Source organism: Sinocyclocheilus grahami, unplaced genomic scaffold (genome assembly GCF_001515645.1).
Source record: "Sinocyclocheilus grahami isolate Dianchi unplaced genomic scaffold, SAMN03320097.WGS_v1.1 scaffold928.1, whole genome shotgun sequence".
NCBI classification, from domain to species: domain Eukaryota; kingdom Metazoa; phylum Chordata; class Actinopteri; order Cypriniformes; family Cyprinidae; genus Sinocyclocheilus; species Sinocyclocheilus grahami.
The window spans coordinates 335,303-362,309 of NW_015506107.1; the positions used below are offsets into that span (position 1 = coordinate 335,303).

Here is a 27,007-nt window from a genome sequence, read left to right on the forward strand (position 1 = left end):
AAAATAAAAATTAATAAACTATATGTATATATATATATATATATATATATATATATAACATGTATATATAGTTTATTAATTTTTATTTATAAAAAAAAAAGAGAGGGTCACTACTTTTCAGACAGTGTCCAGAATCTCGGACACCACCATGACAGCGTCGTTTCCTGTGCAAAGCCGCCCTGAAAACTCAACATCCCAGAACAAGCTGTGGGCAGAGCGCACTCCCTACATCCTGCTCCTCAACTTCCTGTTTTTCAAGTTCCTTCAGATGACCAGCAGCCAGCCAATGGCAGCCAGAGACATTAGAGAAAGAGCTAGACAGGGTGGGAAAGAGAAAGCGAGAGGAAGAGAGAGAGAAGAAAGGGGGAAAAGGAGCCATTGGGAAAAGCATCTGCTCTGATCCTTCCCCTTGTTATCTTCCGGGCTGTAGGAGACTAAACAACTACACAAGTCCATCTCCTGTGTATTCTCCCACCATGTTTATTATGTTTACAACCAGGGCCATTTCGCAGCACGCTCTTCCGAGTTCTTGCTCACTTTCTATTCTTTTCATTCGTTGTGTTTTTTTTTTGTTTTTTTTAAACAAGCTACACCAGGCTTCCCCTTTTTTGGCCTCCACTGATAAGAAGCTCAAACCTTCCCAGCTTACATAACTATGAATCACCATTCGATAACACACCAAAGAAGGATGAAGCCGTAAAATGGGACAGATCTGCAGTAGACCATGTTATAGTTCAGCTTTGAAACACAAATGACCACCCTGACCGACCACAAACAATCAGCATATTACAAACATAAATGGATTGATTTGCCTCCATTTAGTGTGGTGTTGCAGTTGCGGGTCTGGTGGGAAGACTTTTGGGATTCATTTGGACTGACGAGTTGACATAAGAACAAAAGGGAAAAGGGGAGGGTGGAGAGCCTGGGCTTTTGCTCTTCTGCTTCTAAGAGGTGGCTGTGTACCTGCAGATGTGGCGGCCCTGGCCTGGATGGGGAGGAGGGTTGCTGGTGTCTGCCTTTGTGAATGTGTGCTTATCTTCCTCTCCAGCAGTCCATGGTAAAGCATCCGGTCTCGGCAGCTTTGTCGTTGTTAATGTCTCCCGATGCTAATCTGGCAACGCCACTTTCCCCTCTTCCACCTCACACTTTTTTCTGCTGTCTTTCTTCCTTTCTGTTTCTTGCTTCCTTTCTCTCTGGCTCTCATCTTCTCATTCTTTCTCTTGTTAAGTCTCTACATTCCCTCACCTCTGTTTCCAAGGCAACTAATGAGATATAATTAATAAGATCCAGCAAAGGGGTGTGCGTGAAGAAATGAGTGAAAATGAGGCTCGGAGAAGGAGCGTGTGCGAGCGCAGATGGAATAACACTGCACGCGCTCACTCGTAACAAACTTTTCACACCATGTTAACTTCCTTTTAAAACATGGCTTAAGGTGATGTTATGCGGCAGGACAAATGAGTTTGAAACACATTCCACATTCTTCTGATGTGGATGATCAGGATATGAGCACTGTTTCAGGAAAATGGTACATATGTACATGTCAACAAAAAAAGTGCCCTGGAGGGGAGACTGAAATATGAGGAATCTTACACAGGCGTGAACTAGAGATTTTCTACATTTATATTTCAGCATTTCATTATGCAAAATATAATAAGAGAACAGAATAAAAAAATATGGCAGGGTGTGTAGATAATGCTTGAGGAGAAAAACTAAATGATCATATATAAAACGGCTTTAGAGAATCTAATTTAGGCGTAACAGGATCAATCTGATAGATTTTGCGATATATTGGCACACAATAAAACCTAGGAGGCCACATTTGCGTGCTAAATCTTAGGTCAATGACTGATGTTCTTAAAAATGTGAATAATTCTAAACTCATCTTGTTGTCATTCAAAGCTGATGTCATGCTTAAATCTGGAAACTTGCAGTTTGCATCACAAAAAGGAAGGATGTGATTAAAAATAAACAAGTTTCATTTTACACAGCGGAAAATGACAGAGGAGGTGAATATTTCCTTAAAGGGGACTTTATACAATACTATTAGTGAAATATGATCTAAAGACATGTCCCTAGAGCTCCAAGTTACTACGTATGTGACGGAAGACTGTGTCTATCCTTGGCTGACCCAAACACAAAGCTGTATTTGGATACCATTAAGCACAGTTCTGAGAAACAAAGTCCTGTGTAACCAAAAAAAGACATTTCCAAGAAAACAAGATGACACACATCAACTTTGCACCATTGATACTGCAAATCCCTCATTCAAACCCTCTGCAGATGTTTACAGATTCTAAGTTTGCTTTGCATCTCATCAGTCTGATCTCTGTCATTATCTCTGTGATATAGATGTTGTTCATAGCGTTTGTTTGATGAGTAGCTCTCTGATACTGCTGAGCAGGCAGCCATTGGGTGGTTAATCTCTGCTAATGACTGCACGCTCCATTCAACAACTCTCCTCTGACCGTGCTATACTCCCTGTCCGGATCAATGCCAGTCGAGACGATCTTCCGCACAGCTCGTGTATAACTATAACAGGGGAGAGCTCAATGTCAGAGGCAGGGAGGTGAGCGAGAGAAAGCCACTTCTCACCTCCAAAATGCCATCACCACATCCAAACTCTCCCAGGCCTGAACGGCAGTAATAACAGCAGGCACGGTCACAAGAGAGAAAATCCCTAAAATGCATTATTAATCAGGTTTCTTTTACACAGTATTCTTTAAATTTTACCAACTATGAAGAGGTTTTTACATTTATAGGTAAGTGTCAGTCAATGTTACCTATGTCATCTCAAAGCGCAAATTATCATTAACTTGAATCACTTCTGTTCACCTTGTTGCTGCCTTTAACTTTCTTAATCAGTTTCTATCCAATTTTGCGACTTTAATGCATCAAAATGTATTAAGCAATTTGCGATTAAAACAGCAAAATAGAAACTGACATTTATTAAATGTAATCAATTACTTAATTTATAGTTAACAAAAAGCAATAGCCTAAGTTCATCAATAAAACAATTAATTAATTAATTAATTAATAGAACATTAACCGTGACCCTATATATGACCCTGGACCACAAAACCAGTCATAAGGGTCCATTTTGAAATTAAGCTTTAAGTATATAAAGCTTAATTTATAAAGTTTATAAAGTCTGAATAAATAAGCTTTCCATTGATGTATGGTTTGTTAGGATAGGACAATATTTGGCTGAGATACAACTATTTGAATATCTGGAATCTGAGGGTAGGGTCGGGAGATGTCTACCAAATTGGCATCAGACGATGTCTACAGTGAAACATCGTGATGGACGATGACATTGGGGGGCGGGGTTAGAAGGTGTGCCCGAAGCGTGAATCGTATGCAGAAAGGCATGGAAAACAAATAACGCATTCTACGGATCCACTACAGGGTCATGGTTAGCCGCTTGCTAGCGGTAGACTATTACATTACAGTACATGAAAGTTCACTTACCACATTCACAGAGTAAGGAGAGATGACTGATAGGACAATGGCGAATGATTTGCAGATACTGAGCACGACTGACAAATATCTAATCTTGTAAAATGTGTGGTAGGTACTGCCGCTCCGTAGTATAGAGTCCATGTGATCGTGAATCTCAAAAGTGAAAGTGAAAGTAAAATGAGATCGCGCATTCGAAAGTGGTTTCAATGCCCTCCATATTAGTAGCGGCTCCCTGATGCCCACAATTTAGTGTAATTACCCAACAATATAATTGCGAGAGAAAGTATTGAAATATTTTTTTTTATCCTCCCATCTCGTAGGCTATTTATTCCCTTTAGGGGTTCCGTAGTACACTTAATTTCCTTTCCGAAAACGGAATTGGGATGCGGCGGATTGCGGGGGGTATGGGGGGGGGAGGGAGATCACGATGCCGACTCAACATTGTGATGTCTGTCAGCCATCGGTGATGGACGATGGCATCGTCTATCGGCCCAACCCTATCTGAGTGTACAAAAAAATTTAAATATTGAGAAAATCGCCTTTAAAGTTGTCCAAATGAAGTTCTTAGCAATGCATATTACTAATCAAAAATTAAGTTTTTATATATTTACAGTAGGAATTTTACAAAATGTTTGATATCCTAATGATTTTTGGCATAAAAGAAAAATCTATAAATTTGACCCATACAATGTATTTTTGGCTATTGCTACAAATATACCCCAGCGACTTATAACTGGTTTTGTGGTCCAGGGTCACATATAGGAAAAGCTGTTTGGAGAATGGATAGATGAATGGATAAAAATGTTTAACTTTTATCAACCTCGATTAAGTTTTTATGCAATCTGGAAATGTTATTCACATCTTAAGGCTGGAAACTACACAACTTTTAAAATCTGAACAGTTACACTTACTGACTTTGTAAGTAATCACAGAGGAAAAACTGGGCATCATACACTAAACGAATGAGGATCATACACTACCAGACTTTAAAGTCGCTCCAATCACAACAAACTCACACAGAAAAATGAGCCTTGTTCCTAGGAGACACGTGACAAATAAAAACAATGTGTGTTCTGTGTTCTAAAATTAGCTCAAAATATCTAACATGCTTGCTATCCTCTGACTGGATGGATTCATAGTCTGAAGCTAAAAAAATTGGAGTCTGTGACCATCATACACTATGCGATTTTCTATGAAATCTGTCAACTCAAATCTGCAGAATGTCTCAGACTTTCGGCAACTAGCATCAACTTCTCCAGACCGTAAATCAGGGCAAAAATCTGGGTACGTTGTGCCATATACTCCAGCATTTAGTGATCCTAACGCTATTTTTCCACCGATATTCCAAAATTTACATTAAAAATATACTAGAAATTACACTATCGTCATGAATAGAATGTCTATTACTTCAAATTATACAAACATACAAATACAAACATGCAGTGAGCGAATGCAGAGCGCATACTAGACGTGCCCACAATCAATCAAGGATATTAGCAAGGTCGAGAGCTGGGAGAGGGGCAGACTACACAAGGTGACTTTGACTGAGAAGATGCCTTGGGGGCCGTGCTGAAAAAGCCATGGAGAAAACTTCAATATGGCTCTTGTTCCCACCTCTGTCCCCGCCTTGATCATCCATTACATCATTTTCTTTCAGCACTTGCTCAATGTTTTAGAGAAAAAATGGCAAAGACATCTGAAAATGTAGAAAGTCACAAGCAGAAAAGAAGAAATAGTGCAACTAGCTTCACTTAAAACTACCCTTTGATTGCACAGTCGTCATAGGTGTGATGTGCTACAGTGAAGTTCACTCTTCAGCACATGGTAAATGTCACGACTGATTTAAAGCAGGCACTCGTTGGGCACTGTCTGTGTGTATGTGAATATGACAGGCAATAAGAAAAGGACAAAAGAGGGGGAAAAAAACTTGTAATGAAACAAGAGAAGTATCACTATTCTCTTCACCACCACCCACCCCCTACCCTCTGGTCGTGTGCGGTAGCAGCATTGTAACATAATTACTGCTGGGACACTCATATTCCCAGTGATCCATTTGCGTCAGTCAGGTTTCCAAGCCGAGCCGATGAATGGATTCTCAGTTTCTCAAGGATAAAGTGATGACCCTCTCCGAACAGTTAGATCCATTTCATGTGGGGAGACCACTGCACTGGGTAGGTGAACATTTGCTCATGTTAATTGTGACTGGGATCTATGATTTTGGAGTCTATAATAAAAGTGATGGAACTCCAAGCCATCAGTTTAGTGAAGAGGTCCTTAAAAGTTTCAACTAAACAACTGAATACTTAAAACACACTGTGTTCAACGTTTAACTATATTGGCCTACTTCCAGCAAAAAAAAAAATGTGACGAGAGTTTATTTATCATGATCTACAGTAAAGACAACAATATGACAGAGACTTGTTTAGCTTCCATTATGTGACATTTCCGAATGAAACTATTCCAGTGGGAAATTATCTTTAAAAGAAAAATCTCTTTGCATCATTTTCTCAATTAGTTTTTATTTTTTCACCCAAGCGACCTTCAGCAGAAAAGAAAAGTAACTTCAAAGGTGGAGCAAGTTTTAACATTTTGATTAAAAAAAATTATAAAAACATAAATCTTTTCTTTACAGTACAGTACTATGCACTGATGAATCACTGAGATCAGACATTTATTAAAACAGTGTGTTTTTAAAATATTATTTTAAGATAAAAAAATAATTTCTGGCAAGCCCACTTTTCATGATCCAATCAATTTCCGATGCATAAAATTAAGCCCTAATTATTTTTTTATTATTACTATTTCACTCAGAAACGTGTCATCACAGGAGTAAAAAAAGTTAAGTGGGTAACAAAGCTTACCACCAAAATATCAGGGTCTCTGACTGATGTGTGATCATCTTTGACATCATATCTACACCAGCTCACTCAACATTTCCATCACAAGAGAAATCAAAAAGAAAGAACTGTGAGCTTGTCTTGAAAATAATTTCATCAGCAAAATCCATTATGACAGTATGTCAATGTGCTGACACAATGTCTTGACACAAAAGTCAGCATAGGATTTTTCTTACTCCCCACTTTGGTGAGTCTCTCAAACTTTATTTAAATATGCTCTGACTGTACTTTTTTTGTAAAAGGTTATAGACTGTAAAATTACAACAGGAGTTCACAGGTCAAACATTGGCACTAACACTTTCAGATTCAACTAATCTTTTGTATTATTTTTATAAATCTGTTGATAAATTAAACGTATGCTCTGTGTGATTCATTTGAACTGCATGATTTTTACAAAGATTTATTCTGACTTTTCTCTCGTTCTCTCACCCGCTCTCTCTCTCTCATTCTCTCTCTCACACACACACACACACACAGTCGGTGTGATCTCTAGATGTTTGCAAGAAAGAATTCTTCTGAACTTGTTGTATGAAGTGATGGCATGTGTTTCTGGCTCACTTTGCATGACTGTACATCAGAGAGTCATCACCAGAGATAACTAATCCCCCACTGATGCACAAAGTGTCTGCCCAGTGCCCACCATCAGAACCCCCCCCCCCCATTTTAAGCAATTTTAACTAGTGACACGGAGCGTGTCCATAGTGTCATTGTGTCGCCTGCCAATGACGTCATAACCCTTGATTTCCGGTTTTGTTTTGTAGACAACATGGAAACACCAAAGACGCTTTAATATGTTTTGTGTTTTATTAGACCAGTGACAACCGCACAGAGTAGCATTATAACAGAACTTTCAAATGTATCTAGTATGATAAAACAGCGCTGCTTTTTTCCCCCACATACGCACGACCGGAAGGAGCGGAAGCGGTCGACTGTGGCATAATAAAAGCTCCGCTGCTTTCGAGCCGTGTGTCGCGCTCGTTCAGCGGCCTCGTTTCGCTTCGACGGCTTTCAGTCTCACCCTGCTTCATTCTACTATGTTAATAAATCATTAGCTCATCCATGAACATGATTTCTGCCCGAGTCCCGTCGGATTGCATCGGCTGTGGGGATGAAGACGACAACTCCCATGATTCCACACCCAGTCACGGCGTCATCAAACTACGCCTTTGCCTCTTTGTTTATTTTGAATATGTGTCCTCTAGTGGCGAAAATTACATATTGTGCCTTTAATGCATAATGCGCACACAACTCACAGATACGGACAAATCACTGAAAATTCACAGTACCATGACAATACTGTGACTGCTTTCCAAAACCTAGCGAGTTGCCTACTTAGAGTGCAGTTGTGCTTTAAAGGGGATGGATTTAAAGACGCCACTTTTCCAAGAGGGTTTTACCACAAAACGTCAAACAACTAAAACACAGCATGCTGTTAGCAAGCTATTAAAGCACCGGTGCTAAAAAATATAAAATTAAAAAAATATATAAAAACAAATCTAGGTATCAGCAATTGACAAACCATCTACAGTACAATAACTAAGGTAATCTCTGCAGCCAAATAAAACAAAAAATCCTCACTTTAGAACTCCAGCTGTCACAGCAGACACCGAATACTTTCCTCTGCCTGACCTGTGAGATACTTTAGCTTTTTACAAGAAAACTTTAAGAACAGTTTGCAATAAATATTTGATACTATGCTCTTTCCCTATGACATTTCAATCCTCTTCAATCCCACTGTTCTACAATACTCCATTATGTAAAAGGTTTATGCAATACAGGCAGCATAGATGCCAATGACTCATAAACTGTGAAAGGTTGTGAACTGATGAGATATATATATATATATATATATTATATATATATATATATATTATATATATATATATATATAGTGTTTTACTCGAGCATTACATAAAAATGTAATTTTAACATTAGTGTAATCATTTTAACATGAGTTTAGGAACTGAATAATAAAAAGGAAAAATAAAATACTGCTTAGTATTTACTCTTTGAATTCAATATGCACTGATTCTTATTTAAACTACAAAAGTTATTTAGGTAAGAGCAGTGAGTGATTTTCTCTTTGTCTTTTGTTCATGGCCCCAAATATTGCAAGCTGTAGCGATATGAACATTTGCAATATTTCAATCATTTCTATATATTGCACAGACCTAATATATATATATATATATATATATATATATATATATATATATATATATATATATATATATATATATATATATATATATATAAAGATTGATGCACAATAATCTCTCAACAGACAAACACAGACAGCATAGCAGATAAAAAAAAAGAAATTCTATTAAAGAAAAGAAAGCAGTAACAATGTCATTTGCTTGAAATCTAAAGCAAAAAGCTGTTCAGGATAAAGATGCTTCCCCTTGTGTGATTTTTCAAAATGACATGATGGCAACCCGACCCATAAGCTGCATCTCTCTCTGGGGCCCTTGAAGAAAAATACAATTGCAGAGTTGCATATAATTTCAAGAGACTGTCACAAAAAAAAACCCATCTATTTGGCAAGTCAAACTATTCTTTTAATTTCATTCTGGGCTGAAACGGTAGAATCCACTTAGTGTTATTTAGCTGAAGTCTGTTGTTAAGTTTTGCGGAAGGTTAAAACCACTGGCTCTTTGTTTTGCAGTACAAGACCGCCTGATGAGAAATAGTTTGAGAAAATAGAGGAGACAAAATCAGAGAAAAGAATGTCACCGTAGCATACATGCTCTGGAGAGGCTGCCGTAATGATTTTTACTTCCTCCATTCAGCACAAAAACAATTTTAAAATATAGATATGCTCTTACATAAGCATCTGCTTGCAGCTATACTGGTGTTTATGCAATGTACAGTACAATGGAGGCACTGCTTTAGAAAACGCTGCTCTTTAATGGACTCTTAAATGCAGTCTATCTTAACTCTACACAATGAACTTAATGAAGATATGCATTGTTTGCGTATGTTTGATTTACGGTTAGCGGGAATTCTTCAGTCTGTGTAGCATAACAAATATTGCTTTCTTTAGGTAAAGCAAATCTTTCAGTTGCCTTATTCTAATGAGTTCTCAAATGTGCAGAGAAACAAAGTGCAAAGATTGGTTTAGGAACATGATACCAATATTCCTGAGAGCATCTGATACACGAATTCATCACTGAATCCGACAGGACTTATATACTGCTGACTACATGTGCCACTTAAGGTCCAGACACTCCAATGAAAGAAAGGGGCTAGAGATGTGACATACAGGTTGATGGGAAATGCAGGTTAGAGCCCGACCTGACATGTCTCATTTCTATCGTCAATGTCAATAAAACTAGCTTAAAGACAAAGTACAGAGACAAAGGGGTCTAGTGTGACATTGTGCCCGCGATTGAGGCCCTGCTGTTTGCCTTCCCAGGAATCTTTTCAGCCCAACTGTTTCCTGATAGCCTGTGGCCTGACTGGGTGGTTAGTGACGGCCTAGCTCTCTTCCCATGTGTGCTCTGAAGCAGGCTAGCAGCAAAGCCACTGACAGACAGCCGATCGGCGAAGAGGGGGAGGGAGGCCAACCGAGAGATAAGACCCCGGGTGTCAGAGATGCTGGCCAAGTATGGCCACAGAGTAGCTGAGATACCAGGCCCCGAGTTCTATTTCACCTGGATCAGCAGAGAGAGAGAAAGCTGGCAACAAGCAGAACTTTACGCACTTGCGGGTGTAGTACAACCAAAGAGTTTGAGAACACCGTGACATGACATGGTACACTTGGCGGAATCAATCACTGTATAGTGTGCCCTCAATTTTCTGACTTCACTAAAATGAAATTTATTAACATTAAAACCAGGAAAATGTGCATATAACCAGTTATAACACTTGCCAGTGGCCATATTTCAAGACTGACCCATATTACTGTATTTGTAAAACCCTTCACCAAAATAAAGTCGCATCTTATTGTTCTGTGTACTTCGCTGTGTTTTAACTGCTCAGACTTTTACTGAGGGAGTGGCGTCATGTTTTCCCTCACTGTAAAGTGCCAGCACCAGAGGGAGGGTGATGTCATGCCTGTAAAACTGATACCTCCCTCTCCTGGCTTCCACTTCTTTCTCCTTACATGGCAGAGGTCAACTACTTCATATCGGTTCCCAACGAATGAGCCTTTCAGCCCGTACCAATCTCGCCATGCTTCCTCTGCTTTACAGCAATATCAGGGTATCGGCATGGCAAGCAGAGTGATAAATAGACAGACACTGCTGACCTGTTAGAGTTCATCTCATCACTGTGCAAAATCAATTAAGGGGAAACCTAATAAAACATGTACATGCTACAGAGATTTACTATGGTTAACTATTCATGATATTCAGGCTCAGAACAGGATACAAGACTATGGAGAGAAAATCTCCACGACAGTCAAAGCACCTGAAGCTAGCAGATACTGTTATCAGTCAAGTCATGTCACAGTCAAGTCATGTTTTAAATCATTAGGTTCGGCAATGAAATGTGCTGAATTCAACTTAGCTGAACGGTCCTTATGGAGACAAAACAGGCTGATGTTTCTCTGAAGCTTGAGATTGTTTCCATCCGGCAACAGAATAAAAATCAAGATGGAAGAGGGCCCGGCTATAGTCAAATTCTTCAGCTGAACACTAGTAAAATAAAAGACCCCATTGAAATAGCGTTGTGCTGAATATGGATCTAAAAGCACGGGCAATTTCCCTCTCAGCACAGTTAAGACAAAGAGCTCCATTTACATCCAGGATGGAGCTTTTTACATGGACATCCTGCTATCAGTGTGCTGCAGACAGTGGAAAGATGGAAAATATTCCAGGTGGCCTTGATAAATCACTGGAATCATACATTACTGGAATTGCGTCTTCGCAAATTCAGGGGATTAGGGTAATTTAAAACTCCCTCACAGTTAGATGTGACAGTGTGTCAAAAGTATATCGGCAGGGTTCACTGCCAGATCGGACATGTGTTTAGGGCTAGACAGGAATCGCGCAGTACAAAAGACAGTAATTGTATCATTTTATATTCAGAACATATCTGGCTGTCATTACAATTATATAATGGCCTCATCACCAGCATGAGTTTCTCTTTCTTCTTGCAGTGGCTCGTGATCAGAATAAAACTTCAATCCAAAGTAGAAAACCAAAGAAGAAATGTCAATAATTAAATGTCCACTAATAAAAATTTACAGTATGGCTCCCTGACTGTCATGTATCACATCTTTTATATCCTTTTGCAACCACAAACTCACCAAATCTCTCCAACAACTGGGAAAAACACGGATGAGGGCCCCTTTTCTTCCTGTTTGTGGAGCACAGCTGCATTATTTCCTACTGTGCTACAGGTTCTGACATGACTTGAAATGCAACAGTGCTCATTTATGATTAACTGATACAGTGTGACAAAACAAACAAAATTTTGTGGAAGGATCTTTTTCATCAGTAATTAATCATAGTTGTATTTCCTTCATGACTGAATGCATTACTCTATCTAGCATTATCATTTTAGCATCCTGTCAGGTTCAAGTGAGTTTAAAGAGAACTGTGCTTCTGGCAAAAAGGGAAAGTCTTGTTAAAAAAAAAAAAAAGACACACCCAGGACAATAGATGGTTTTGCTATTATGATTTACATGCCAAACATTCTTTCAGTTCACTGTGACATAGGGCTGGGCAATTTATTGAATTTTCACAATTTATTTGCAAGGCTTTTGCTGCCACTATAAAACGAAGCAACATTGTGAACTTTGTGATGATTTTAATGCACTTTTTATTTAGCCTCTGATGTCAGCTGCATTTGAGTTGGTAATTAAATTAATATCTGTGAATCAAACTGATTCACCATTTCAAACCATTTCAATTAACTAATTCAAAATTATGATTAATGTATTTCTTGTCAATCAAATAATTAATCTGCTAAAGAAATAGTTTCTGTGACATTTTAAAAAGTTGTATTAAAAAATACGCAGATATTTAAATGTTGTTTATTATTATGTATCGTTATATAATTGCATATAAATGAAAATGATTTGCCTATACTTCTTTTACCATTTTTCATATTTAGTTAAAACTTTGGAAAATATGCCTTGCTTATTTTTATCTAGACTTCTTGCATTAAACATTTCAAATCTAATTTGCTACAATGGTTGCTCAGTTGCTCTTATTGACAGTTCCTCAATCAATAAATATGAAGATATTTATTCTTAATATTAATAAAATATTAAGAAATTAATATTAAGATATTTACCGAACATCATATAGAGTAAAAAATTTTCTAGCTATTTCCCCCAGCACTAGTGTCTGATATAAACTGCAATTCGGGAATATCTGAGAATAATGAATCTCACTTTGATCAAATGTGTGACAGCAAAACAAAAATTATAGATTACTATACTATACATGCCATCACTAATTGTGAAGTAAGTATAACTAGTAGGAATAAAAAAAATAGAGGTATTTTGTCTTCAAAAGGAGTGCTTGTCTTTGAACTGAAAGCATTACAGACACTCTGGAATTACAACTCTGTCATGAATGACAGATGATTTGCCATTATGTGATAACAATTCTTTAAAACTACAAACACAGTGATGATAGAAAATAATAATGTGACACGAAAACAACATCACATTCAAAACTCACCCACTATGATACAAGAGAAAAACAACAAGCCAGAAGGGATGTCGGCTCAAAACAATATAAGCACAACATTACTGTATGTTTCTATTGAGACATGTTTCTCTCTTAAGGTGTGTCCACAATAGCATTCAATGCTTATATCCTGAGCACACAGAGCAGTGCACGGCTGCAGTTTGAAGCACATATCAGTGCCCACAGAGCAGAGGTAATGAGAGACAGTGGGGGGGTCAGCGGAACACAGGTGCAGTCTGCGTCACTCCTCCGAGCCATCAGACATGTCTGTCTCTACCACACATTCACACAAGCCCACCTCAAAGCCACATTTGCTTACGTGTACCCTCAGTGCCATCACATGACAAATGGAGGGCTGAGAGAGAGGACTTTCACAAGCTTTTAAAAATTATTATTTCGCATGTGCTCGGTCTTACGCTCAGAAAGCAATTCAAGATTTAATTTAAAGTAAATCAGATTTATGTGCTTTTGGGGCAACTTGTACTACAAAGACAATATTGTAATCATGATAATATTAACTTCACTTTATATACAATTTAAAAATTCAAAAGTCAGGGGTTGGTAGGATTATATATATATATATATATATATATATATACACACACACATGAACAAAGTATCTTATGCTCACAAAGGCTGCAATTATTTAATCAGAAATACAGTATTGTGAAATATTAGTGCAATTTAAAATAATGTTACATTTTAATATATTTTGAAATATACTTTTTTCATGTGATGGCAAAGCTGAATTTTCAGCAGCCATTACTCCATTCTTCAGTGTCACATGTTCCTTCAGAAATCATTCTAATATGCTGATATGTGATTTGGTGTTCAATAAACATTTCTTTATTTTTGTGAATACAGTACTATGATATTTTTTTCAGCATTCTTTAATATTTCTTCAGGATTCTTTTTTGAAAGTTTAAAAGAACAGCATTTATTTGAAATAGAAATATTTTGTAAAATGATGCAAATGTAAAATGTCTTTAGTTTACTATAAACCTGATATTTCTACAACACAACACTAAAATAAATAAATAATACATTTTGTAATAATACATACAAATGTCCCCAACAGAGGACAAAAATGTTTTGCTGGGTCCCAGAATGATAAAGAGGCACTCTGATGACAAGTACAACAATAGATAAAAGACATAATCCTCATCACAGTGGCACTTCAAGATAAACTAGCACTTATAGGAGTTCATAATGAAGCTTGTGTCAAGGCTAATCGCTGACCCGCAAAATGAGATAATCTACGTTAAGTTACACTCCATGGACTGCATGGATTAATGTTCAGCACTTGAAGGTTTTGTTTTGTTTTGGCCTGGTGTTGAGTAACATGGGACTCCTCCCTAAGCTGCCCTCTTAACCCTGAGAGGGTGAGGAGGCAGAGAGGAAGAGGATCAGTAGGGAAAGAGGATTAGCAGCTTTGGGCTGCTGCTCTGGCTCCAGCCTCACACCCGTGATGCCGAGGACCAGCCACGGCCTAGAGCGAAAGAGACACCTGAAGCCAGGTCGTCAAGCATGACCGCATCTTCGGGAAGGACGAAGGAGACAGGAAAGAGGCTGTCAATCCTTAAGCCGCTCTGCACTGCTCAGCAGCACATGTGCTGAGTGGACCGTATAGGTGGCTTACCACCAGAGGTCACAGCCAAGGGCAGAGCAGTCGAAAGGTCAATGCTAGCGGTTACTTTAGACAATGCAGGAGTAGCTTTCCCATCGTGCTGTGCTAAAGAGGTAGATCTGGTATTAAACATGCTGTTACATCAAACATGTATGGTCAGAAACCAATGGGTTTCTAATGCTGCATCTTTTTGCATGGAAATACCAAATTGGTCAATTGCTTGGCCAATGCCAGTACAAAATTACAAACTGAACCTAACAATACAAAACAAGAAATTTTATACAGTGTGTCTATGGCACTCCTGTCTATGGCATAATTTAATTGAGACTACAGAGTCTCAATTAAACTTCTGATGGTCATTAATGTTTAATAGCCTTTAATGAATGTCAGAAGTTAAATGGAGATTATTGATAAACTGAATAAAGTTCTTGCACATTCACAACATATTTGAATCTACAAAGATGATAGAAAGTTTGTGTTTATAAACGTTTTGGTTGGGTAACACTGATAACTTATCCCAGCATTCTTGACTAAATTTGTTTTTGATGACCCAGACAGACCCAGTGGCTTTTCTAGGTAGTGACAAATAGAGAAACATGAATACATTCAGCTGACGTGTGTCTAGCCAGATAATTCTCAGTTGTAAGTCCCTCTCACATGCTCTTATTTAATTATAATTGTGTGCATGCTTTTTTTGCCCCAGTCATTCTGCAACACTGGCTATGCACTTTAAATATGATTTAACCAATATTAACTCTAAAATCTTATCCACATGTCAAAAAGTGAGCTGTATTTTCATGTGGTGAGGAGGCCTATGCCAACTTGGATGCTAACCCCCAGGCCAATGGTTTGGAAATCATCATCACTACATATTAAGAAGCTGCCTAATAAAGCTAAAACTGAGGAGCCTAAGAACCTGATAGATGGTTTTATTTGGCAAGAGCAGTGGAAACCTATTTACGGCTTGCAACAGATGCAGTTGTGTGTGCATGCAAGGTAAATGAGGAGCTAATATTTTGATATACATCTTAAATGATGGTTTTTCTGTTTGCCTAACATGTTCCTCATATCCTTTGGTAACTTATTTAGAATTAAAAGTGCGGCAATGTGGCGTGGTGGTGGGACAGGAGGCAGCCAGAGGTTTCTGGTTTTGGAGCTGCTACTTATGGGGTGACCCCGCTGGGACATCGTACATTCCACTGCGTTAGACAATCGATCCAAAAACCACAGATAATAGAGAGGGAAGTCAGCGCAGACTAAAGTCAACTGAATATATGCATGTGGATGCATATTCATAACTCTGACCTTTATGGTGATAAAAGCAGCCCATTTATACGCCTTTTATCAAATAAAAAAAAATCCTTCGAGATGTTCCCAGAGGAGGGAAAAAGGTTTGCATTGCCCACACAAGCAAACTATGGCTCAAACATTATCTGCTGGGCTCAAGATTCTGCATCCTGCCTCAAGGTCTCACGGGAGAATGCTGGAATCTCCAGCTCAATGATAGAGTTCCAATAAACAATGAATCACGCTGCTCTGAGCAAGCGTGAAAGAGAGCCGTTGCACAAAAAGAAAACAGAGCGTGATTTAATGGACATGGTGCAAAAGTATGGCACATTCCATTGGGCTGATCTGAAAAATATTTAGAACAGAACTGCTAAAGTGTCTTCACACTCAGGGAAAAAGAATAGGCCTGCGACTAGAGCATTCAAACAAGTAATGAGCATGATGCATCAAATGCAGAGTCAATGACGTCCCCTGAAAACGGCCTGTTTTCAGTAAAGATTGCACAAATGTGTCATTAAATGTATCATTGAGTGGTTTTGTTGTAACTTGTTTTGGTTTATATTGCAAATGGATGACAGCAAACTAGCATCAAACATTTCACTTAAGATCCTTAAGCTCAATTAACTTACAGATAATTGATGCAGATGAAACATACAGATTTTACAGAATTGCACAATCTGGGTCTCTACATTATAGATTTCTTCACATCATCAGCAGTGATAATTAATAAATGAATAAATCTAATTTCAAGAAATGTACAGACTAACAAAATGACATACCAGTACCCTTGTTTTGAAAAGGTCCTGCCTCCAATTGTTAACTAACATTTGTGGCTAACTTTGAGACCGAACAATGCATCCTTTGCCAGCTGCAGCTGACTCAAATAAGACACTTAAGAACAGGGTGTTTCAATTTAAATTCAGCTAACGTCAAATTAAACACTACAGCTTCAGCATGGACAGTGTAACTCCTATTTGGAACAAGCCAAACAACTTGTTTTCAACAGTTTCACCATATAAATCATATCGTGCATGTAGAGTACTACGCCAGTAACTCAACATTAGAAGTCAACTGACCATAAGGCACTGTATCATGTTTACTTTATTAAATTTAATACAAAAAAGTGAGCCTCTGTATAATTAAAACAGATGCAACATTGTTTGACAGGAAGAGAAGAGATGGGCTTACCCTAACAAACGAAGCAGCACAATCCTCAGTCCTGGACCCAAAATATCCAGCTCAAGTCTTCTTTACGTTCTTTCTTCCTTTGCTTTCAATGCGTCTCTCTACTCGGAGCTTCCTGATGCTTTCTCCTCCTTGGGTAAAATACCCTGTTTGAGGGGGAAGGGAAGAGAGGAAAAGTGTTTCGCTCAGTGATTCAGAAGCATGGTGTAAACGCCAGCCTTCTCTTTCTGACAACCAGCGTTAATTGCAGATCAGACTCGCCCACACACTCCAGACTCTCTCTATTCACTCTCTCCTGGAAGGAGCTGAGAGCAGGCTGTGAGATTGGAGTGCTATGAACAGCACAGTGGGAGATGCTCTAACCCCCACCCTGTGCAACACCAATCACCACCTCTGGAGCTCGACTTCACCACAGCTGACTTTATTTCACAAGAACGGCACAGGCATGGACAGATGCCCATGAGACGATGCAAACTGACAGTGTGGTCCAAGTGCATCATACAGCATATGCTATAAATCTGTTGCATTATACCTGATGAAGTGTAAATACAGTCTACTTCAAGCCTATGGGAGAAATATTAAGAAGCAGGCCTGAGAAAAATTCTATAGCCAAAGTGCACTCAGATCTCAAGCTGGAAGATGCAAGAAGTCACATGTCAGTTAGAATGACGATTAAGGCTGTTGTGTCTAACCTGGAAAACTTAATAGATACTGACTGCATAAACTTTATTCAACTATACATTAGCAGTGACTGGGATCGAAAAGAGGAGTGATTTAAATTAAATTAATGTATGAAAAACAAAAAAACACATATCATAAATTGCAGCGTCATCTAAAAAAAATACCACTGATGTTGTCAGTATCTAGTGATAAAGAAACAATACATAATAAACAAAAGATTCTTTATTAACAGAGCACAGGAGGACACCAATTTCAAGTGTGATGTTGTGCTTTATCAGATTTGAAGAGGGCCATGTTAGGTGAACAGCATTCGGAATATTAAAAGAATTCATTCACTGACTAATTCATTGTAAACAGAAAGCTATTGAGTTTCAGTGTGATGTTTTCAGTGCTGACTTTGAACCCATGTTTAGTTTGGGCTTATTAAACTATAATAAATTCGCACAGAAAGACAGATGGAAAAAGTGTGATGGCATTATACGTTTGACTGGGATAATAATTCTTTACAATGTACCTCAGATGAAAACGAGGGCTGCAAAACAAATTTAATTAAAACATATTTTAATGTGGTTTGCAACAAAACAAATTCAGTGTGTGCTGTAAGCACAGTTAATGAAGTAATATTTCAGTCAGAGTGCATAGAGATCAAATAATCAAAAAGCACCAATTCTAACACCAAGGCAGATTAAATCCCTCTCCTTCACAAATACATACTTCATATTCCCTTATGATATCAAACTTGGGTCCAACTTTATATTAATTGTCTTTAACTACTAGGTTCTTACATTAAAAAAATCGTTTGGGTACAACATATTTATTGTATTCATAGTATTGTATACTTATTGTTGTACTGGGAAATGTTTGTGCTGCTATTGAAGTGCAGTATGTGTAAGGATAGGGACAGGTTTCACGGTATGGTTAGGTTTAAGGATGAGTTAAGGGGTAGAGTCAACAGTGTAATTATAGATTTGATATTTATAGAATAATAACAGAAATTAATTACAGATGTAATTACATGCGGGTATATACAAGTACATAATATAGGTAGCATACAATTAATGTACACATAAATGTGCTTAATTTAAATATTAGTACAAAGTAGTTAAAATGGATCTAAAGCTTGATTTTTATTATATAACTCTACTTCTTATTTACTTAGAAAACGAGCAAGCACAAAATAAGCACTCATGCACAAGGCCCACTTATTTTTTTGCACTTCATATTCTATTATCATCTCTCTGTGCAGCTTAAAATATTGAACTAATCAATGAATCTACGGTGTGCTGGGCCCTGACTACAGGTTGTAAGCTCCGAACAATCAGTGGGACAGACCAACATTGTTCCTGAGGGCATTTTCATGATGATGTACCGTGACCTGATTGCCTGCCTCGTGTGGCTCGTAATTACAATGCTTGCCAGGCAATGAGCAACCCTGTGAAAACAGCCCCATTGAGCCTTTGACATTCGGACAACAGGTCAAGCCATCGTGGTTTACTTTAGTATTTTATCAATTTAATATCTTTATCAATATAAAATATTGATAAATATTTGAATTGTTAAATATTTATAATTGACATGCCTAAAACATTCTGTGAAGGTCAAAATGACATATCATCTTGTAATGTTGCGTAAGGTGAGTCTAAGGCATTTTACAGATAACTAAATGGCGGGCTGCAGGGCCATTAACAGAGGCATGTGTAATCTTACAAGCACAAGTACTACACTCTCTGCCTGTGGATGATTAGGCTGTTCCTTCACTGTGCATGTCAAAGTCAGCAGAGCTCTTACAGAAAGTACACACACACACACACACACACACAAAAGGATTTACAATGAATGTTTTTTGTACATAAAGGTAAAGGCATTTAAAGCACTTTAATTTTTTTTTTACATTCTTTGTCTCTGTCCATAAGCAAAGTAAATTATAAATCTAATATTTTAAACAAGCATTTATTAAGTTGATACCAAATATTTTTTGCACAACAATCAGTTTTAAATTTCATAACGTGAAACAGTATTAGTCTAGATTGATTTTGTTTAACTAATAACTGGGAATGACGCCATTGTTGGTTAACGGCAAAACTAAACATGAATGAAACTTGATGGTTTATATATTTAATTAAATAACTTTACTGCAGTAATGACCTTGCAGATGAGTCACAATCATGCACCACACAATAGTTAGACCTCCTACTCGTTTGTAACAAGACCCTGTGACTTCAAGAATAACATTAAATCAAATGATTTACAATGAATGTTTTTTGTACATAAAGGTAAAGGCATTTAAAGCACTTTAATTTTTTTTTTACATTCTTTGTCTCTGTCCATAAGAAAAGTAAATTATAAATCTAATATTTTAAACAAGCATTTATTAAGTTGATACCAAATTTTTTTTGCACAACAATCAGTTTTAAATTTCATAACGTGAAACAGTATTAGTCTAGATTGATTTTGTTTAACTAATAACTGGGAATGACGCCATTGTTGGTTAACGGCAAAACTAAACATGAATGAAACTTGATGGTTTATATATTTAATTAAATAACTTTACTGCAGTAATGACCTTGCAGATGAGTCACAATCATGCACCACACAATAGTTAGACCTCCTACTCGTTTGTAACAAGACCCTGTGACTTCAAGAATAACATTAAATCACAAGTGAAATGAATACACTATTATAAAATAATTGATGGCATCAGTTTACACTTCACGTCTCAGTTTATTCACTAACATACAGTATGAGAGACTCCAATAAATACATTGCTTCATCAATGTAACACTTCGTGCTGTAACTGGTGTCAACTATCCAAAGCTCTGCAAGAGACCAGCACCATCTAGATTTCAGAGAGAAAACTTTGTGCAAACACTTCCAAAATTCAAAATCACTCTCAAAGTTAGGCATAATGGAAGATCAATAACTTTCCCTAATATTCATAAAGTGCTTTTTAAATGGCCTCGGAGGTAATATCCTACATTTTAACCCTGTTGACTGTGCGTGTTTTAATGTGTCTTAGAATGTAAAACATTTACTAATCCCAAATTACAGTGTCCGAAGTACAAAACATTAATAAATTCAGTTGTCTCTTAGAGTTTGGGTGTTTTAAACAAATGTCCCGTCCAAAAAGCAAGATCAAATGCAATAAATATCTGTCTTGCAACTTCAACTAGCCAGTCCACACATTCGGAGACAAAAGAAAGCAAGAAAACATTATGTCACACGGGTCCTGAAGTTGATCTTGCCCTGTTTTGAAGTTCTGAACCTCTGCAGGTGACCCTCTTCAACCACTGACACTACCTGCATATTCAGAATCGAAAGCTTAACGGTTTGCAAAGTATATAGTCACAAATTCGAACTTTACAGTAAATATCTCACTATATGCTGGCTTTCTTGAATAATATATCTCGTTTTTAATCGCCCCTCCAAAAATTTTGAACACCGCCCGGAAAATAATGATGCGAGTCTAGAGCGTAATATTTGCCAAGTGTCAAAGTGGACTGAACCCAAAACAACGCACGAGCTCTTCTTTAGAGAATTACGAGCACGAAAAACATTGTACTTCAGTCAGGAGCTCGCGACTCGTACCGAACACATCCAGACGTATTGCCGACTACTGAGATACGCATATTACAAACATGTTTAGCTTCTCAAACGAACTGTAACGCGTTTAATTTGCGCTCATCCAGTCTCACTCCACGACTCCCTCCTCTCTCTCTGACTCCGCTGCTGTGTAACATTGTTGCTATTTTTGCGACTCACCTTTTTTCTTCGCGGTCCCCTTCGCTGTATATAGATACTGTGTATCAGTGACTCCCGTGGATACACTGTGACATAAACGTATTTTCAGTCACATTGACACACGACTTCTATTTTCGGGAGCTGAGCTAACAAACTCAGTAGAAGCAGCAGTCTCTCTTGTCACAACATATGCTCCTCCCCCAATATGACGAACACTGGACAGAGTCAACCTCCTACGGCAAGCCATATTAACATATATTCTTTAAAACTGAATAGTGTCTTTCGTCTCATTCCTGTAACTTTTTTGAAGATATGAAATAGTGACTAGGTTCTTTTTCAAATTTACTAGTAACTATCCTTTAGTCATAGATAGGTCTAATAATGCCTAAATAAAAACTATAGGCCTACCAGGTTACTGCAATCTATAGCTCTACTAGTACTTATTTATTAGATAGTAGGCCTACTGTATTTTTAAGACACAAGTATGAATTCCACTGGTTAGTCACTACAATCTCAATATGCACAACTGCATTTTTATTTATATTTTATGTAATGACCAGTCAAACAGACAACTTTATATATCAAAAATCTTATTAGTAAAGTTAGAAATCAGAATTATCACAATGCATATTAGTGTCTAATAAATAGGTACTAATGTATATTTAATTGCTAATAGGAGAACTGGAATACTAGTAGGTAGGGCTGTGCAAATAATCAAATGTGATTTTCATGCGCATCTCGTCCGTAAGGCCGGTTCTGTGATTAGTAAATCTCCAGCATGTGCTTTCAGATGGATCGGCATTTACTACACCAGTGGTTCTCAAACCTCTCCATGAAGTACCCCCAGCACTGCACATTTTGTTTGTCTCCCTATATCTGACACACCCACTTCAGATCTTGCGGTCTCCGCTGATGAGTTGAATCAGGTGTGATAGATGAGGGAGACATACAAAATGTGCAGGGCTGGGGGTACTCCAGGACAGGTTTGAGAACCACTGTACTACACAAAGCCGTAGTTCACTGACAAGCTACACAATATCACGTTCAAAATCGCAGGCGATTCATTGCCGATTATGAACGCGATTTTGCGTAGCTTGTCAGTGAACTACGGCTCTGTGTAGTAAATGCTGAAGCATTGCCGATGCTGGAGATTTACTACTAATCACAGAACCGTATTTACTGACGAGATGCGAATGCAAATAGCATTTGATTATTTGCACAGCCCTACTAGTAGGTCTAACTATTAGAATAACTAAGCTACAAGTACTAGTTCCTAAAGATGCAATTTTACTTATAGTTTATGTAATGACTAGTCAAACAGATTACTTCATAGATTGATTAGAATCTTATAAGTAAAGTTGAAAATTTTATAATGATCAGAATGCATATTATTCTCTAATAAATAGGTAATAGATCTACTTAATTACTATCGGGAAAACTGGAAAACTAGTAGGCTTAAATACTGGAGTAACTAAGACGTACTAGTACATAAAGTAGTTACAAATAAAACTGGATAAGGTAGCCTACCACCAGTGCATGCAGTCATTATCTAAACCACATATCTCCACAGAGTTAACTGGAAAAAGATCATCGTTTTCAGGAAAGTGGCTAGTAGGGGGAAAAATCCTAGTCACTATTGGATTACTTCGTAGTAATTAGCCAAACCAATTAAACCAGATTCCAATTCCTTATTTGGTCTAAAGGAATAATTGTTACTTGGGCTTGCCATAAAAAATGCCGCCTCCTCATCCTCCACCTCCTACTCTACTCGTGTCTCATCTCCAGTTTAAAAACAAATATGAAAAACTCAAGAACAGAGTTAAACATGATGAAACACGAAAGAAGTCCGACACTGTGTTTTTTGTCAAAGGTAAAAGGCTGCAAAGCAAGTAAGCCAGCGACATGAGGGGAGAGAAAGAGAGGAAACGGCTCCTTAACCGCCACACCATGACATCACCGTGTTTAACAGTTTGAGAAAGCGAGGAAACAACCCGAATAGTATATGTGCATGTCATCGAATCGAGGAAGTGACAGTTAAAGCACTGTCCCTCAAAAAGTTAACAAAGACGTCACTGTTGAGTAAAATCCTCCACAGCAACGATTAGTGGCTCCTTGCTAAAAGCCCGTTACGTCCAGAGCAATTTTAATATTTATCATGGTCCATAGACTGGCACTACCTTAAATACGATTGACGTAAGTTCTATAAAACAACTGTAACAATAGGGTCAGTGCTTTTGAAGTGATATGTTTCTCATCCAATCGAATCCCTCAGCGGCTTGACAGTGACCAATCAGAGAAAAGAGGTTGGCTGCGTTTTACGTTGCATGTGGCAGTATCACGTGTAGTTGTAGGATCTGTGGAAGAGGTGTGGAACTGAACATGAGCTGTTTTTGCTGGGACTACCACCATTTTATACGGTGGCCGAGAAGTGCAAAGCAAATCACAATTCTGAAAACAAGATAACAAATTACAAACGCAAATGCAAGTCTAAAAAACAAAATAACAATTTTGTGGCCATAAATCATCAGTTCCAGTGGCGCAGATGGATAAGTGTGTGTTGTTGGCTTTTTGACGCGATCGACCCGGGTTCGATCCTGTCTTTTGCCAAACTTTTTTCCCTTCCTTTTCAAATCTCGTCTTAGCAATGGATTCTATTTACACTAAGTGAAAATAGCAATAATTTTAGCAATATGCTATTTACACTAAGTGCAAATACCTATTTACACTATGTTAAAATAGCAGGATTTCTACTATCAAGTATACTACTTGTTGCAAATAGTGGCAATTATCTGCACTTCATTATTGTAGTACATTATAAAACAGTATGCAATAATAACGTATTGAGTGTAAATTATAATTTTAATTTTAATTATTAAATGGATGCCACCTTATTGGTACAATAAAGCCCTCCCTAAACCTACCCTAACCCTACCTAATACTTTATTTTCAACTTTTTTTTATTTCCTTAATTTTTATTGAAAATAAATGCCTTTACAATATGATACGAGATTTGAAAAGGGAGGGAAAAAAAGTTCAGCAAAAGGCGGGATCGAACCCGGGTCGATCGCGTCAAAAAGTCAACAATACGTGCTTATCCATCTGCACCACTGCAGCTGATCATTTACAACCACTTTTAACTAAATGTAAATATACACTCCGTATTTTTTATTCCATAGTAAGGGCATTCTTGTGCTTTCTGAATTGTTATTTAGTTTTTTTAGACTTGCATTTGCATTTGTAATTTGTTATTTTGTTTTCAGAATTGTGATTTGCTTTGCACTTCTCGGTCACCGAAGTAACAGGAGTACAGGAGGTACTGGTAGTTTTACCACATGTGAAATGGGACATACAGGACATCAAAGGAATTACAACATGTTTACACAATGCAAAACAGTTATACAAGGGCCAATAAATAAAACAAACCAGAATCAGTTTTCAGAGGCCTTCATAAATGATTTACATTTACAAAATTCAGTTTGTTTTAATTGAAACACTACATTAGGCCTATTTTATTACTAAAATACAGCAAGAGTGTCATTACTTTCATAACTTCAGTTCAGTTTAACTTATGCAACAATACAGGCAAATTCCGGTGATTACTAAAACACATTGACCTCAATAGTCAGTGTTTTAAGCACTTTGAGCTTCAAATTGCACCTGGACATAAATCTTGGATGTAATTATAAGCAATCATCATGGATTCACACAACAATCGAAACTGGCAGCTTATCCACATTATATTTAGTCTTAAGAACATCTTTTAACTTTTTTGCACTTCGAGTAAACAGTTTGCAGAATATAATTTATTTACATTTGAGCAGAATTTTAGAATGTTAAGTTAAAATAATATATTTTCCTTGCAGATCCTTCCTAACAATGCCTGAAAATTTAAAAATGTAAAAGTACTTTTTAAGACATGGTGTCACATGGAATAACAATACAATAATATGCATACTCTTGAAAATATAGCCATAGAATCCACAGCAAACTCATTCTGCAGTAAGTAATCCCTGGAAAAAGGCTATGGATATTGAAGAAATCCCTGATTATGTGCCCTCTGTGACTTCTCACTTTTTCACATTCTATTTGAAGCCTTGTAAAGCTGGAGATGTACATAAAAATAGTCCCATCAGGGCTAGGCACATACTCTGGATCCCCTGTGCAAACACCCATTGGCACCAGAAACCTAACAAACCACACTGAACACCCAGCCACCTGTGGTCTAGAGATTAGCTAGAAAGAAACACATTTTTTTCTTCTTACAGACAATTTAGTGTTTAATCAACTGTACCTGAAAATACTGTAGATAATGACCAGTAAGCAGAGTAAAAATATTATGAAATGTTCATTTATAGCAATTTAAAAAAAAACTGAGCTCTTGATCAAATTTACTTAATATAATAAAATGTGGTGCAGATATAGACAGCAAACAACTAACACTGAAATAGTATTATATATGTATTATATATTTACTGAATAAAAAGAAGCGAAAGACTTTTAAAAGATCTTCCTAAAAAATCGGTTTCCTCTATTCAGTTTCAGGTTTATTCAAGTAAAATGAAAGTGGTGCAATCCTGGAAAAAAGTTACAAATTCAAGCATAATTATGATGAAGAAAACAGATATAAAATATAGAAAGTAAAAAAATGGACAAAGATACACACACACACACACACACAATATATATATATATATATATATATATATATATATATACTTTTCTTAAATAGCTTTTTCTATATTACCATGCATTCATTTGAATGATTTTTCTGCTTGCATTATTCCATTACTTACCAATCACAAGCAGTCAGGTCATGTTTTAATATTTTGTACACAATGCATCTGCACCATTGCCCCTCCCATCTGTAAATGGCTGTGTATCTCACCTGTTTCATGTGACGATCAATTACCTTCACAGAACCTGCTGGCCGGCCTTCCTCAGGTATCTTTCTCAGGTGTGCCACACTTACTTTAACTTCCTTTGCATTCCTTAAATTTTCTCTCTTGTTCTCTGTCTCTCTTTCTATCTGCCTTCCTCTCTCACGCTCTCTCTCTCTCTTTTGCTTTCTGTCTCCCTTGCTTTCCTCAAAGCCAGACCAGCTGGCTTTGGACGGCTTTCTTTTTGCCCCTGTGAGGTCTGACTTCACACTCTCGTCCCTGGGTCTTTCTACCGGAAGGGAGCTGGGCGACAGAAGTTTGAAGGGTAGGATCCCAGATGGACGCTGACATGCTGGGCATGCGTGTATGTGACAGGGCTTGGCTCAGGGGAGTGGTGGACCAGCCGCAGCTGTCACTCACCAATACCAAGGGTGTTAGATGTATTTTGTGTTTTATTAATTATTATTAATAAAAGTGAAAAAAAAAATTGCTGATCGGAGAACAACTATGCCTGACTGTTCACAAGAGATGGAAGAAAGAAGAAAGGAAAGACACAGAATTCCCTGTTGTTTCACTTTCTCATAATAAAGCCTTGCCAGTGCTGCCACC

General features: G+C 37.5%; 1 protein-coding gene across 7 annotated transcripts in view; it reads right to left on the bottom strand.

Annotated features, from left to right (window-relative positions):
- The window catches only part of LOC107564382 (myocyte-specific enhancer factor 2A-like), an 86,152-nt gene extending 59,436 nt beyond the window's left edge, over positions 1–26,716 (bottom strand). For 4 of the 7 annotated variants that reach the window (XM_016249445.1, XM_016249449.1, XM_016249450.1 and 1 more), the window contains exons 1-2: positions 21,543–21,709; positions 17,106–17,248 (exon numbers count right to left, since the gene is read on the bottom strand). The gene's annotated coding sequence lies outside the window, so the exon portion shown is untranslated. Of the gene's footprint in view, positions 1–17,105; positions 17,249–21,542; positions 21,710–26,406 lie in introns of those variants that run through there. The other 3 variants (XM_016249446.1, XM_016249448.1, XM_016249447.1) reach the window with 3 other exon arrangements.
- Between the last annotated feature and the right edge of the window lie 291 nt (positions 26,717–27,007).